The sequence below is a fragment of the Carassius carassius genome, chromosome 13, assembly GCF_963082965.1.
Source record: "Carassius carassius chromosome 13, fCarCar2.1, whole genome shotgun sequence".
NCBI classification, from domain to species: domain Eukaryota; kingdom Metazoa; phylum Chordata; class Actinopteri; order Cypriniformes; family Cyprinidae; genus Carassius; species Carassius carassius.
In genome coordinates, this window is record NC_081767.1 from 26,326,271 (window position 1) to 26,343,447 (window position 17,177).

A 17,177-nucleotide genomic window follows, 5' to 3' on the forward strand; every position below is an offset into this window, starting at 1 on the left:
CAGTGTGATACTGTAAGATACTATGCGAGCCGCCAGTTATAGCTTGACGAGCCGCATGCGGCTCGCGAGCCGCGCAATGAGTAACTGTGGTTTAGAACTTCGTAATGATACATATTCAGTCAGTAGCCTTCACAGTGAATATTGATAAGGGAGATGTCAAGACACCTTTAGATTACTTTAGATTTATCTTTATTGTCAATGTGTAGAGTCCAAATACAGAGACAATTCAATGCAGTTAGTGTCTAACCAGAAGTGCAAAAAAAAGTGTGGTATAGACGTAGTGTAGCCTATTATAAACAGTAAATGACATGAAAGTAGTGTACAGTTAACCTAGTGGTAGTTTAGTTAGCTTATTTTGAACACACACACACACACACACACACACACACACACACACACACACACACAATATATATATATACTGTAGAAACATAATTAACGTTATAGCATAATAGATTTGAGCTCTCATTAATGAAAGTTTGGGCTTTTAATGACATCTTATGCGTAAAGGATCGGTTTTGATTGCTTTGCAAATGTTTTTGATGGTAATTTTTCAATAGATAAATGAAGTAATGTTAAGCTAATTAATTTAACCTAAAAGTCTGCACTGTAGAGTCTATCAGTGACGTCACTTGCGGTCTAAAATGGGCTGAAACTATTTCAAATCACTGTTTCAAGCTTGTTCTGATTCTTTATTGTAAATAAATATTGATAAAAAAATTGTAGAGTGATTTCAGGAGTGTCTTAAAAACCCTCTAAAACAGAGGGGAAGTTCCAAGAAAATTTCGAATGGGAGCTGCTGACAGAGATAGAAAACACAGGTGAACCGAGAAAGCTTATTAAATAACTTCATATTTATTTTTTACAATATATCATCATGCATCTGTAAAATATAAACATGTGAATTCTGGTATCTTAAGATATGTTTGTATGTTTTCCATATTACTATTTTTCTTTTCTGCATTTCCCCTATTCTCTAGTTTGTTTATTTCTAATAAGGAGCTGGAGGCCGTGAAGAAACAGATCCACGATATCGTGGAGAAGCAGGCCCAGCTGAGCGAGTGGAGAGCTGTGTTGGAAACATTCAGGGGTTGATGCTCATAAGTCCAGGGTAAGTATACAGCTAACCCTCCTACCATCTCTACTCTGTGTGGTTCTCTGCAAAGGCCCGGTGTACCCAGGACGCGATCTTCCCAGATGTCCTTCACCCTATTTCACAGTGTAAGACATGAGCGTCCTAGGCTTTTTAGATATCCTGTTTGACAACATCTCCAGGACACTCTGCTCCATAGTAAGCCAATTCTCAAATAACTGCTATGATGACTTTTGTTCTACCCACTTAAATAGAAGTACTTGTGCGGTCCAATCAATAAAGACTGTGTCTGTTCCAGTGTTCATTTTGACAGGCATTTTTGATTTAGCATTAGTCTTTACCTTGAGATGAAAATGCTTAAAAGTCTTAGTCACATTTTAGTCATTTGAGTCTTTCATAGATTTGTTCTAGTTTTAGTCGATGAAAAGTCATTGTATTTTTTTTTCAACTTTTAGTCATTACGTTTAGTTTTTACTTTTAGTCATACTGCAGTTAATATTTATTTTGATAGCTATTTTATATGTAGTCTTCAAACAAAAAAAAAATAATTCTTCTCTCTTTAGACCAAATCAATTAAGCTTATGAGAAATTTGAATCTGAATTTGAATTTGGAAAAACTTGAATAAATGACAATTTTCATTTTTGGGTGAACTGTCCTTTTAACAGTAGTGAAAAGAGAGCAACTTATAAAAAATTACAGTTGTTCATATATAACATATATAGTTTATAATTTTTGAAAGAAGCAGAAATAGACAATAAGACAAATACGACAGAGAAACAAATTAAAAATTTTTTTTCAGATACAGTAGATTCACTGTACATATTTATTTAACATCTTTTGTTGGTTAACATTAATGACTCGGATAGATACTTTATTAGGAGGGTGATAAAAAGTGATGTGACATGTGGCCAAGTATTTTGACCTATAATCGGAATTCGTGCTCTGCATTTATACCATCCAAAGTGCACATACACAGAAGTGAACACACACACTGTGTGAGCTGCCATTTTTTGATGTTGGGGGTTCGGTGCCTTGTTCAAGGGCATCTCAGTTTTGGTATTGAAGGTGGGAGGGAGCGCTGTACATTCACTCCCCCCTCCTACAATCCCTGCCAGTATGAGACTCGAACCTGTAGCCTTTTTTTGGGTTACGAGTCCGACTATATTTTGAATATCCGGTAGACCTGAAATAATATTATAGTCCCATCTAGTCTTATTGACATAGACGAAGCACAAAGTTTTTATCATCAGATATTAGTTTTAGTTTATCAACGTCTCATCTTAGTTACAGAAAAATGTTTGTTAACGAATATTTTTTGTCATCGTCTTTGTTGAAAAAATTCACACTGGTTTATTCCCCAAATAGTGAGGTCAAAATATAAATTTAATGCTCTAGAAAAAAATCTGATTGTGATTAAACCAGAAAAATGCTAAATTAATAAACAAAAAATCATTAGATCACTCGCACCGGAGCAGTTATTGTAAATCAAATGATCACAGATAATAGTTTTGATGTACTCTGCTTGACTGAAACCTGGCTAAAACCAAATGATTATATTGGTTTAAATGAGTCCACTCCAGTTATAATCTACTACTGTTATAAACATGAGCCCCGTCAGACTGGTCGTGGTGGAGGTGTTGCAACAATATATAGTGATATTCTCCCAGAAATGTTACCCAGAAAACAGGATACAGGTTTAACTCATTAGAAATACTTCTGCTTAATGTTACACTGTCAGACATGCAAAAGAAATCTAATGTATCTCTTGGTGAAGATAACTTTATGAAATTTTATAACTTTATAACATCTATTTTAATACATTTTATGTAGGTATAAACAACATGTTAATACTGCAAAAGGTTTTGCCACAAACTCAATTGACAGGGAAGTAAAAAATTATATAGTATACATAAAAATAAATAATAAACACAAATAATATCCTTTTAAAGTAGCAGTCAGTCAGGTTTTTTTATTTAGTAAACTGATTTCCACTTTAATAAAAAAAAATTTTTTTTCCAATTTAATTTTTCTCAACTCCTTTTTAATAGTATATACATTTTCACGTCAATTTATTAAAAGTAAAAAGAAAAAATCTTATTATTGTTACAAAATTCGGTGTTTTAGCATATCTAACTATTTGAATCCATAACACAACTTAATTTATTCATTTTATTTTTTCATAAAGAAGCCTTACTGATATAGATATCATATCTCAAAGTGATGATGTTACTGACCACTTCCTTGTATCGTGCATGCTGCATATTACCGATATAACTACAACCCGAATTCCGGAAAAGTTGGGACGTTTTTTAAATTTTAATAAAATGAAAACTAAAGGAATTTCAAATCACATGAGCCAATATTTTATTCACAATAGAACATAGATAACGTAGCAAATGTTTAAACTGAGAAATTTTACACTTTTATCCACTTAATTAGCTCATTTAAAATTTAATGCCTGCTACAGGTCTCAAAAAAGTTGGCACGGGGGCAACAAATGGCTAAAAAAGCAAGCAGTTTTGAAAAGATTCAGCTGGGAGAACATCTAGTGATTAATTAAGTTAATTGATATCAGGTCTGTAACATGATTAGCTATAAAAGCTTTGTCTTAGAGAAGCAGAGTCTCTCAGAAGTAAAGATGGGCAGATGCTCTCCAATCTGTGAAAGACTGCGTAAAAAAATTGTGGAAAACTTTAAAAACAATGTTCCTCAATGTCAAATTGCAAAGGCTTTGCAAATCTCATCATCTACAGTGCATAACATCATCAAAAGATTCAGAGAAACTGGAGAAATCTCTGTGCATAAGGGACAAGGCCGGAGACCTTTATTGGATGCCCGTGGTCTTCGGGCTCTCAGACGACACTGCATCACTCATCGGCATGATTGTGTCAATGACATTACTAAATGGGCCCAGGAATACTTTCAGAAACCACTGTCGGTAAACACAATCCGCCGTGCCATCAGCAGATGCCAACTAAAGCTCTATCATGCAAAAAGGAAGCCATATGTGAACATGGTCCAGAAGCACCGTCGTGTCCTGTGGGCCAAGGCTCATTTAAAATGGACTCTTTCAAAGTGGAATAGTGTTTTATGGTCAGACGAGTCCAAATTTGACATTCTTGTTGGAAATCATGGATGCCGTGTCCTCCGGGCTAAAGAGGAGGGAGACCTTCCAGCATGTTATCAGCGTTCAGTTGAAAAGCCAGCATCTCTGATGGTATGGGGGTGCATAAGTGCATACGGTATGGGCAGCTTGCATGTTTTGGAAGGCTCTGTGAATGCTGAAAGGTATATAAAGGTTTTAGAGCAACATATGCTTCCCTCCAAACAACGTCTATTTCAGGGATGGCCTTGTTTATTTCAGCAGGACAATGCAAAACCACATACTGCAGCTATAACAACAGCATGGCTTCGTCGTAGAAGAGTCCGGGTGCTAACCTGGCCTGCCTGCAGTCCAGATCTTTCACCTATAGAGAACATTTGGCGCATCATTAAACGAAAAATACGTCAAAGACGACCACGAACTCTTCAGCAGCTGGAAATCTATATAAGGCAAGAATGGGACCAAATTCCAACAGCAAAACTCCAGCAACTCATAGCCTCAATGCCCAGACGTCTTCAAACTGTTTTGAAAAGAAAAGGAGATGCTACACCATGGTAAACATGCCCCGTCCCAACTATTTTGAGACCTGTAGCAGAAATCAAAATTGAAATGAGCTCATTTTGTGCATAAAATTGTTAACTTTCTCAGTTTAAACATTTGCTATGTTATCTATGTTCTATTGTGAATAAAATATTGGCTCATGTGATTTGAAAGTCTTTTAGTTTTCATTTTATTCAAATTTAAAAAACGTCCCAACTTTTCCAGAATTCGGGTTGTATATTTCCAAAATGAGCTGTAGAATCCAAAATGAGCTTTATGAATTTAAGAGCCTTACGTTACATTTATAACAATCATTGTTAATGTTTGAATTGTATTTCAGGGCAGTTTGTGAAGACAGATAATCAAGAGAAGTCAGTTCCAGATCCACCTCCACACCAGACCTCTCTCTCATATGAATGGCTGTCTACTAGCATATTGTGTTCTCTTCAGACTTCGGTGGATGCAGATATTATTCGGGGACATGAACACTTGAATATTGCAAGAATAGAGAAAGTAAGAATTACTTAAGATTTAAGAATTTAATGTTAATTGCTTAAACATTTTCAAAATATCAGGTTTTTTTTTTTCAAAGCACCTAAAGGCCAATTCACACTGCCATACTCCAACAGGCTAAACACAGTTCAAACAAAACAAGCATGTGAAGCTTACACTGTGATGTACCTGAGAGAAAGCAGAGTTGACCATCTGATTTTCACCAGTAAGAAAATATAATTATATTTTCATAATGATTTTTTCCTTCTCAAACCTTGTCTGTGGTGTAAAAACACCCCTGGCCAAACGGGGTGCATCTCTTCCCACTTTGATAATTACTGTAGTTACCATGTTCTGAACATCACATCCTTTCTTTTCTCCCCAGATGATTAAATGCCCAATCCTAAATACCAAATTCCCAATCCTAAATCCCCAAATGCCCAAACCTAAATCCTAAATGGCTAAATGACCAAATGCCCAACCCTAAATAGAAAATGCCCAATCCTAAATACAAAATGCCCTATCCTAAATACCAAATGTCCAATCCTAAATACCAAATTAATTTTAGTTTTGGTTTAAAAAGAGTGTTGCACTTCTGAAGAAGGAAAACTCAAAAACAAAATTATGTTTGAAGAGATTTTTTTTACCACTTTGCAAGCCTGCAAAGCTCTGTTTTCAAAGTTTCAAAACTTTTTTTCACACATTCGCACACCAGTTTTCAGATCACCATTTACAAGGTTTCAAACCTGGAAAACAATCTAATACTGTAACGTATGACAGACACAGGATGTAAACGCAAGGCGTATTTATTGACAAACAGCACAAAGGTCAGGTAATGAGCAAGATCACAGGAGACACAGGCGGGCGGACACAAGGCTGATGGACAGATGACGCAGGGACTTCGGTGGACAACAGGTGGTGGTGCTCAGTCCAGTGACTATCCCTTGAATCCCGGTGAGTGAGTAATCCTCGTGAAGAAGCTGTAATCCAGTGTTGAGTGACGATCCAGGAACGAACGACGAAGACAGGAAGACTAGGCAGGAACAAAGGACACAGGAACAGCACGGGAGCACACCGGGGAGAAACAACGATCTGACAACATGAAACACCAGTTACTGAACTTATATAGGAACAAACAATTGAAACCAGCTGGCGCTACTGATCATCGCTGATCAGTGACCACGCCCACACACACACACACACACACACACACAACAGCACGCTAGACGAAAGAGAGAGTGAATTCATGAACCGTGACAGTACCCCCTCCCCTAAGAACGCCTCCTGGCGTTCCCTGGTGGACTTACCTGACGATTGTAATCATCGATCAGAGAGTGATCCAGAATGTCTCTAGCGGGAACCCAACTTCTCTCCTCCGGACCGTAACCCTCCCAGTCCACCAGGTACTGAAATCCGCGTCCCCTCCTTCTCGAGTCCAGAATACGACTAACCAAATAAGTAGGTTCCCATCTACGAGACGCGGCGGGGGAGGAACCGGGACCGGCGGATTAATTGGTTGCCCAAAACACGGGTTTGATTTTGGATACATGGAAGGCGGGGTGAATTCTCCTGTACGTAGGAGGAAGTTTGAGGCGGACTGTCACCGGACTAATGATCTTGGTGACAGGAAACGGGCCAATAAATTTTGGGGCAAGCTTATTAGAGACGGAGCGGAGAGGAATATTCTTAGTAGAAAGCCACACTTTTTGACCGACGACATATACGGGAGGCGATCGGCCATTTGCCTTGGTGCGCGCCCCCACTTGGAGGAGAATCTCACGGGCTCTAGTCCAAGTGTGGTGACAACTCTGGACGAAGGCGTGAGCGGAGGGGACCGCGACTTCGGATTCCGTACTGGCAAAAACTGGTGACTGGTAACCTAAACTACACTCAAACAGAGTAAGGCCCGTAGCTGACACTGGTAACGAGTTATGGGCGTACTCCACCATAGAAAGTTGTTGGCTCCAAGAGGAAGGATTCTTGGAAACCAAACATCGCAACACTCTCTCCAGATCTTGGTTGGCTCTCTCTGATTGACCATTGCTTTGGGGATGAAACCCCGAAGAGAGACTAACCGTTGCCCCCAATAATCTACAAAACTCTTGCCAAAATTTGGACACAAATTGGGGACCCCTGTGGGAGACCACGTCCATCGGGAAGCCATGTAAACGAAAGACGTGATCTATGACAGCAACCGCTGTCTCCTTGGCTGAAGGTAATTTGGGCAAGACGATAAAATGAGCCGCCTTCGAGAACCGGTCCACGACCGTCAAAACGACAGTCTTGCCCTGAGAGGGCGGGAGGGCGGTGACAAAATCTAGCGCGATGTTGGACCAGGGTCTCGAAGGGACTGACAGCGGTCGTAGTAACCCATCAGGGGGTCGGTTGGACGTCTTACCAGTGGCACAAACCGAGCAAGCCAAAACACAACTACGGATATCACGAGCCATTAACGGCCACCAGAATCGTTGCTTAACCAAAAAACTGTTACGATTGAATCCTGGATGACAAGCTATACTGGAGCAATGACCCCACTGAATGACTTCAGACCGATACTTCTCAGGCACAAATAACCGGTTCGGTGGGCAATCGGGCGGAGGTGTTACCCCTTCTAAGGCCTTCATGACCCTCGATTTGACCTCACATCTGAGAGTGGAGACCACTAATGTCTCGGGTAAAATACACTTGGGAGTAGACGGGCGTTCGGAATGGTCAAAAATACAAGATAAAGAATCGGGTTTGATGTTTTTGGAACCCGGGCGGTACGAAAGAAAAAAGTCAAAACGACCGAAAAAAAGTGCCCACCGAGCCTGCCTAGAGTTGAGTCTTTTAGCAGTTCTAATGTATTCTAGGTTCTTGTGAACGGTCTAAACGATAAAACGTACCCCAGAACCTTCTAACCAGTGCCGCCATTCCTCCAGTGCTAACTTGACAGCCAAAAACTCCCGGTTACCAATGTCATAATTACGTTCGGCAGGTGAAAAACGATGAGAAAAAAACGCGCAAGGGTGAACCTTATCGTCTGTGGCAGAACGTTGAGAAAGAACTGCTCCTACCCCCACCTCTGACGCATCGACCTCCACCACGAACTGCCGTGATGGATCAGGGGCAACGAGGATGGGAGCCGAAACGAAGCGGCTCTTGAGTTTGGCAAATACAGCTTCCGCTGTATCGGACCACCTGAATGTCGTTCTGGGTGAGGTCAAGGCGGTCAGAGGAGCGACTAGTTGGCTGAAGTTACGAATAAAACGTCAATAAAAATTGGCGAATCCCAGAAACCTCTGTAGGGCCTTACGGGAATCTAGACTTGGCCAATCTATCACAGCCTTAATCTTGTCAGGATCCATACGCACTCCCTCAGACGAGACGATGTACCCTAAAAAGGGGACGGACTGTGCATGAAATACGCATTTCTCCGCCTTGACAAAAAGCCCATTCTCTAGCAACCTCTGAAGCACTCGTCTGACGTGCTGAACTTGCTCCTGGAGAGAGGAGGAAAAGATCAATATGTCATCCAGGTAAACATATATGAATTGATCAACCATATCTCTCAACACGTCATTGACGAGTGCTTGGAAGACCGCGGGCGAGTTGGAGAGCCTTCCTTCCTTATGCGAACCAAATGATAAGCGTTACGTAAATTCAATTTTGTAAAGATTGATGCTCCCTGCAATCGTTCGAAAGCTGAAGACATCAACAATAAAAGGATAAGTATTCTTTACCGTGATGTTGTTCAACCCTCGATAATCAATGCACGGTCGCAGAGACCCATCCTTCTTCCCCACAAAAAAGAACCCCGCCCCCGCTGGAGATGAGGAAGGTCTAATGAATTTGGATGCTATAGAATCAGAAATATATTTCACCATAGCCTTATATGTAAAAATATATAACATAGTAAAATATTACTAATGCATGTTTAATAAATGTATTAGAATACATGACTATTAAGTGAATAATATTTAAAAACAATGTTTATAAACCAGTTATAATTAAGTTGCTTAAACCACTATAAACAAAACAGCATCATGTATACATGCATAGTTTAATACAGAGCGCGAAAAGCCAATCACAGAGTCCATTTTACATTTAAAAACATGAGATGCAGTGGGATGGGAAAAACCCACCATAAATTCTCGAGATAAGTTTTTAAAAAGTTAATTTTAATTTTACATGGCTTTCTAAATATCCGGCTCTCTTGTGAGAGACGCGAGTGTGCGAAATGCATTCTATGTGAACAGCTTGATTTAGGTTTTGATGTAAACAACGTCTTCTCCACATTGTTGTTCTTTTTTCCGCAATATTTTGAAAGAACGTCGCTGCAGCACTGCATCTAGTGGCTTTAACTGGAAAGGCTAAAAAGAAAATTATAATGCAATGAAACTTACATTGTCATCGCATCTCGAGCTGCACTGATAAAGGCCAAAATATACTTGGGCCGTCCGCATCCATGCTGCAATATGTCCTTTTCATCAAGAGGGCTCGCGGACAGCTGCACATCCCGCCCGCGGCGCGTGTAGGCAATTTATGAGACGTACAACAGTGCATGCACGAGGTGAATGATGAGACAGAAGTGGTGAGTGGGCCTTCACGCACACCTAAAAATGTGGATTTTTATTTAAAATTTGACGAATATTCGAAAATATTTTTTTATTTTTTATTTTTTGACAGTCCTAACGTTACTAGGCATGTCCAGATACTGTTTTTTATGATAAAGTTATGTAAAATAACTGCTCAGTGCTGCAGCAACAAACAACTCTGCTAATGCTAACTTAATTCTATATAAACTATATAACCGCATAGGCCTATTAGTTACTAGCCTAAACTGGACGGAGACAAGAAGCGCTCTGTAACTCACTGACCTGCCAGCATTCACAATTCACACGGTTCAGATGGGAGGGAGAACGGCTGACTACACAGTTTATGGGAATAAATTGTGTATTTCCCTTTACAATTGTCAAAAAAAAAAAAATAACTAGACTGTCTGTCTGGTCTCTCTGTGAGTTGCTTTGCGAGATTATGCGGCCCAATTCTTTTCCTCACTGCTGCATGAGTCTGCGTGAGAATATGGGGGTGTGGCGTGAGAGCGTGAGAATTGGGTCAATTGCGTGAGTCTCATGCTGAATGCGTGAGAGTTGGCAGCTATGTCTATGTTGTTCATACACACTAAAAAATGTTGGGTTAAAAATAACCCAACCTGTAACCCAACTATGGGTTGGTATAACAACCCGAAGGTCGCCGGTTTGAGTCTCTGTGCTGGCAGGAGTTGTAGGTGGAGGGAGTGAATGAACAGCGCTCTCTTCCACCCTCAATACTCATGGCTGAAGTGCATTTGAGCAAGGCACTGAACCCCCAGTTGCTCCCTTGGCGCTGGAAATGGCTGCCCACTGCTCCGGGTGTGTGTTCACTTCTCACTGCTGTGTGTGTGCACTTGGATGGGTTAAATGCAGAGCACCAGTTCCGAATATGGGTTACCATACTTGGCAAATATTACGACTTTCAAATAAAATGAACCTAACATATAATAATAAAACAAAAAATAATCATAATATCAAGTAATAATAATAAAAATATACCAGCTGCTGGACCTACTGATGATCAATAAAATAAAAGTTTTTTACTGATTACAAAATACAAAGTTTTTAAGGAGGAGACAGTGTGCAAAAAAACTATTAAAGACTGTGTGTTCCAAAAACTCTCAAATATGAGCAGAGGGCTTTGGGTAGTAGATGTCATATTCAAAGAAAAATTTGAAACACAGATCAACTGCTTGTAGTATCGTCTTCTGTTCCATCGCCTCCCCGTTTAAAATAATAAAAACTTGGGAGGAGTTTTCCTTGTCACCAAGCACCAAGACATGTGGATTCTGGCTTGTCTCATGATTCAAGTACAGCACTAATTAGTGCCAACCTTAAAAGAATTTTAAAAAAAAGTTCATTTAACATGCATTGTGATTATATTTCATTGATACACTCACTTTACAAATGAGTGAATTTAAATGAGTTAAAAGCTACAGCGAATTTAAATTGGTTAAAGTGATAATTCACCCATAAATTAAAATTCTGTCATTTTTTTTTTAAATATCTTCTTGGAACGATTTGTATTGTATAACGTGTGTCTTATACAAAATAAATAAAGTGACTTGACTACACAGGGCACTGTAATTTTAAGTGTTGCTTTTACTTACAGGTTGAATGTCAATGAAGGACCGCTTCATTTCCGTGTATGATGTGCCAACGTGATCTCATGAGAATACGTGTGTATTTTTACGTTAAATGTGGTTCTACCACACGTACATTTACTTACGTTTTCATGCACATAAAAACTTACAACTTTGACTTATTTATAGCAGTAAAACGTACAAATACTTACGTGTTAGCAGCTAAAAAAACTTAAATAATCTAACGTAAAGTGTGAATGTATATGAATTCCCATGTATTAATATTAAAATCGCGGCTTTAATGATTTAAATCTGTTGTATTTAATGGCCATATCAATACATGTTTCTATTGAATTTTTTGAAAGCAGTTTACTCATCTACTTAATAGGAAATAACATTTCTGTGCATGCTGCAAACTCGTTTCGGGGGATTACATAATGTTAAACGAGACTACACTTTGAAACCTTAAAATGAATACAATTTATGTAATTGTTTAACCATTTTGTAATATTTTGCTGTGCGATTTTCTCCTATCCAATGACTGACAATACAACCATAGATACACAAAAGCACAGCATAAAATTACAAATCACATCCATTTTATTTGTTTGCTGTACTCCATATCTTTAGAATCCAGATTTTTGCAAGGAACATATCCAAATTCATCCCTTTATCAATCGATCTTCATCTTCATTCTCAGCAACAGCGACCGTCACAGTCAAAGCCCACGCTTGTTATGATTCGAATTTGAAAATAGCGCCACCACCCTCGAGAAACGTTGCGACATGGTTTACGGCACAGATATCAAATGCTCATTGGTTCTCACATAATTCGTCACAGATTGCGACATGCCGTGTTTCAGTTGGTAGACATTCAGTACTGAGCCAGTTCACGGAGAGAAGACAGATACATAATTTCACGGGTTAATAAATTAAATTCTGCTCTGTACCCTGTAAAAACTATTACCTCCAGAGAGGACTGCGACTGGAACTCATTATCATTTGAACTACTTTTGGTACCACTTTTGATATTTTCACAAAAAATAAATGATTAACGTTATGTTTGTTTGTCTGTTATTTGTTTATTTATTACAGTAACGTTATGGTATTTTAAGAAATGGTTATGGGTAGGTTTAGGGGTAGGTGTAGGATTAACGTTAGTGGCTCAAAATAACGTTTTAATGTTATATTTTTGCTAAAATTGTGTTTTATGTTTTATTCTTTTAACATTCTGTATAAAATGGGTAGGTTTAGGTTCGGGTGGGGTTTAGGGATCTTACATTTATCAAAAAATATATATAAAAAGGGAAAATATGCATAAATATAAAAAACATTATCAGATACGCATTGAAAAGCAGCTTCATGAGCCAATTTCTATGGATAACTGACTGGTCAGAGAACACGTTCTATCTGTACGTATTTGAGGTTGTTTTCACGTAAATTTAGATATGTATTGAACCTGTAATTACTTCCAGATAATATGCAAACGAAACTGTAAATACGTAAAGGCACATACGTATTGGACAGTTTTAATTTACGTCTAAATATGTACGTTTTGATTGTGAGATCAGGCTGGATGTGCACACCATTTTTCCATTTGTATGGTATGGTGCAGACAGCAGGAAGGGTTTTAAAGACAATTTCTGCACGAAGGCCTTTAAATGACAAAAGTACAGAGAAAGCACAAGTGAAAAAAACAAAAACTAAGCTTACAGTTTAAATTTTTACAGTCTTTGTGGGGATCTACTATCATTTGCACTAAGAGACAGACTGAACCAGTTTTCACTCCCTCCAGAAAATTTGTGGCAATATTTGCAGCTAATGTGAGTAAATCTTACCACCCTTTACCCTTTGAAAACTGAAAATTTAAAACTTATGTATCATTAATACATACTTATGTATCAATAATTATCATTAACCTAATTTAAATAGGTTACTTACCTTGAAATGTTTCAATTAACAGGCAGAAATTCTATTGTTGCAATTTTTCCTTCACAAAAAATTCCATTGTCTAAAACATAAGTATAAACACATTTAGTACAACACATTTAAAAACATGTCAATCAATCTACACTGTAAAACATTTCACGTTGGTTAAACTTATAAACGAAAGTTCACCTGCTGCCTTAAAAATGTGAGTTAACTCAACTTACAGATACCCTTTGTTTCAACTCAAGAAGTTAAGTTTTACAATTTTTTAAACTAACGGTCATTTGTTGTTTCAACTTGATGCTCTGAGTTAAAACAACTTACTATGTTACATTATTAGTTCATGAAAACTCAAATCAGCTCATAATAAATAGACTTGTAACTGGTCTGCTCAAAAATGTAAAAAATGTATTGAAATAAATTCAAGTAATGTACAAGCTTTAACATTGGTTTGAAAATACAAATTCTTGTAAGAAAACCGGTTTTAAAAAGCCATTTAAGAACACAAGTGCTTAAACATCCATTTCATCAAAACATCAAAGATTCTCTAATAATATACAGAACTAGAAGAAAGGTAGATGAGTGGTATAAAAGAGGTATAGAAAATGTAACTGAGGGGGAAAGAAAAAGGCATGAATTGGGGAAAAATGAGGAGTGGCAGGCCGTGTGTAATGATACAAAATAACGGCTCATCAATCACTTTAAAGATTGTAAGTGTTCTATATAAACAAGTACATGTAGCTTTCTGACCTTTGAATGATTTGCACAATACATGGTCATTGACTGTGTTGAATAATACTCATGTAGTAAACTCTCACTAAAAGCAATAAGAACACACATGTGAAATTGGTCTATTACCAATAAATGCTCAAAGGTTTTTCCTTATAGTAAACACTTGACCAACATTCAGCATTTGAGATTCCAGATAAAGCAAAAAAAAAAAAAAAAAGGAAAAAAAAAACCTTTAATATTTTGTTATATTTGTACATTATATTATTGATGACATGTTTAGGCACAATATATAGTGTAGTACTTAGATTAACTGACAGTCAAAAAAGCATTTTAGCATAAATTATTACTGATTCTGGGATAAAATAATAAATATATTGAAATAGTTAAGCTGATTTACTTTTTCCCTACACATACTGCTCTACAATGAATTCAGTATCATCAGTACATTCACAAGATTTAAATATATTTTCTTACATCACACATCTTGAATATTTCAGAAGTCTCCTCTGACAGGAAGTGTAGAAGTCCAAGTAAGGCAGCTTTTCTTCTGTTCCAATTTGTGTCCTACATACAATCATAAACAAGACTGAGTGACTCCAATATATATATATATATATATATATATATATATATATATATCATACATTACAACACTTATATTAGTGCAAACTGATCAAATTGGGTTCATTTTTATTCATACCTCCGTATCAAGGCACTGTATAACTGCTAAGGCTCAAGCTCCTGCTTGATGTTACAGCTGCTTTGTACAGCTCTAAAAGACAACAAGGCATCTAGTCCATCCAAGAATGACTGCAGACGATCGATGGTGAACTCTTTGCTCATCTGAAACAGACACAAGACAGGAGGAAAAATGGAGCCAAAGAGATTAATAGTGGGCAGCAAGTACAGATGAAAAATAATCACATATGTAAATCACATGCCATCTTATAACATAAATGATTAAAGAGGCCATATATAGAGGTCATGTCACAAGTAATAAACCAAGGATAAAGAATGTTTTAAAAATAAGAAAGTTCACAATTACCTTATTGTAAAATGAACATCCGTCACACAGCTTCTTGAAAACTTTGTAGGGTGACACTTTATATCTTGAGGTGACAATAACTTTGAAGAGGAATCAACAGCTGTAACGGTGCAGAAAAGCAGTAGCATATCAGCAGAAGCAATATAGACTAAGCATATGAAATTGTACAAAAAGAATTGCATGGTCTGCATTAAATATGTTGTGTGACTGCATTAGGCCTGCAACAAATATACAAGTAAAACAGCAAAAGATTTTAATATCAGTAAGGATGTGTTAACTGTACCTCATTGTAACATGAATGTCCTTAAAATCAGCTTCTTGAAAACTCTGCAGGGTGACAACCTTATCTTGAGCTGACAATAACTTTGAAGAGGAAGAGCTGTAATGGAGTGAAAAAGCAGTAGCATATCAGTAGAAGCAATATAAACTAAGCATATGAAATTGTGCTATACAAAAATTAGTAGACGAACAGCTGTCAGAAACGTTTAAAAGTAACTAAAATATAAGCACTGAAAACCGAAGTTAAATGTTAAGCTATTTTAGCATTTGAGGCTCTAGGAAACTATCAAATTAGCGAGGGAAAACCCTGTGTCTTTATATTGCCCCAGTCAAGTGAGTCTTTATCTGTGTAACGTACACCCGGTCAAGCAAGCGCTGCCTGGATTTGAACATGTCTATTTTTTTATTACCGTACAAATGCGTGGCGTGGCCAAAAAGCTGAGGAAGACGTTTTTTGTAAGCGACACCTTACATCCACAAACAGATGTGCAGCAAAATGCGGGCGGCGACAGGCTTGACCGGGTGTTCACAGATGGCGGCTCAACTGACCACGGTCACTCACGGAGCACGGTCAATGCAATAAAAAATAATACCTGCAGACTTCAGGCCGAAGACCAATTAAAATATAAGCACTGTGAACCGAAGTGATATAAATATTTTAGCGTTTGAGGCTCTGGAAAACAGTAAATTAACGAGGGAAAAACTTGTGTTGTCGTATTACATTCGCAAAGCATAGTCAAATTGGCTAACATGCAATAAATCGCAACATTATTAATTTATCATTACAAATAAAAAAACAAAAATTCACCTTCCTCGAATTCTTTGTGTTCCCGACATGAATTGGTGTAAGGTCTCCAGGCAGCTGCATTAACTCAAAATGGCGATGGCTTCTCTCTGTATTTCGCGCTCTCCGTGTATCGACCCTCCCCCAACATATAACTTACAGACACGAGTTAAATGAACTTTTACAAGCCAGACAAAACTCAGAAGAAGTCAAGACAACACATTACTTTACATTTAAATTTTCAATAACTTATAAACATAAGTTCAGTATCCAAAACTTAAAATGACAATTTAATTTAAAGAGGAAAAGTAAGTTCATATAACTTATTTGGGCTGTGATGTTTTACAGTGTAGCTACATAAGAGAAATTGCTGTAATTATAGGGTATTCTGATAGATGCATAACAATATTCAATATGAATAAACCATAAAAACACTATTACTGTACAATTAATTAGTGCTGGTGCGCTAAGACGAATATGGCTTCTGTTTTACGCTCCCCTCTTAACGTTATGTAATACCAGTGTAAATTTGGGGCACTGGTATAAATTTCCGCTGAAAGAGCAGATTGCCTCATGACTGCGCGCTTTTCTTTCGTCTGGGTTTTGAACTTTTATAACAGAAAATTGCAGGTTCATTTAAACGATTCTCGCAGAGTCTGTTTTATGTTGCATGACTGATGTGTGAGCTCAGCTCACAAGTCGCTCGAGCTGCTTCTTTCACTGGTCCGATCCGATAAATGGTCTGTGCTGCTTTTCTAGCTTAATTCTAATGATTTCGTCAAACTTTCACATTTCACCAGGCATTTTTATCAACTTCAAGTAATACTTGTCTAAAAAGTTTTGCAGCTAATCTTTTAATGTATTAATGATGGCGAACAAACAGGAATAGGATTCCTCTCTGGGGGAAACAAACGGACTAAAGGGAATAAAAACTTTTTTAACGTATAAAAAAAGAATAATTAACGTATCAGACACATTACTTAATGTTATAACAGTTATATGCATCATACAAATATATTAACA

The 17,177-nt window shown here is 37.6% G+C and overlaps 1 long non-coding RNA gene across 1 annotated transcript; it reads left to right on the forward strand.

Annotated features, from left to right (window-relative positions):
• Positions 1 to 430: 430 nt before the first annotated feature.
• Positions 431 to 1,105, forward strand: LOC132155700 (uncharacterized). Its single transcript, XR_009437342.1, has 2 exons — positions 431 to 821; positions 981 to 1,105. It is a non-coding gene; the product is annotated as an uncharacterized LOC132155700 (long non-coding RNA).
• Positions 1,106 to 17,177: the final 16,072 nt, after the last annotated feature.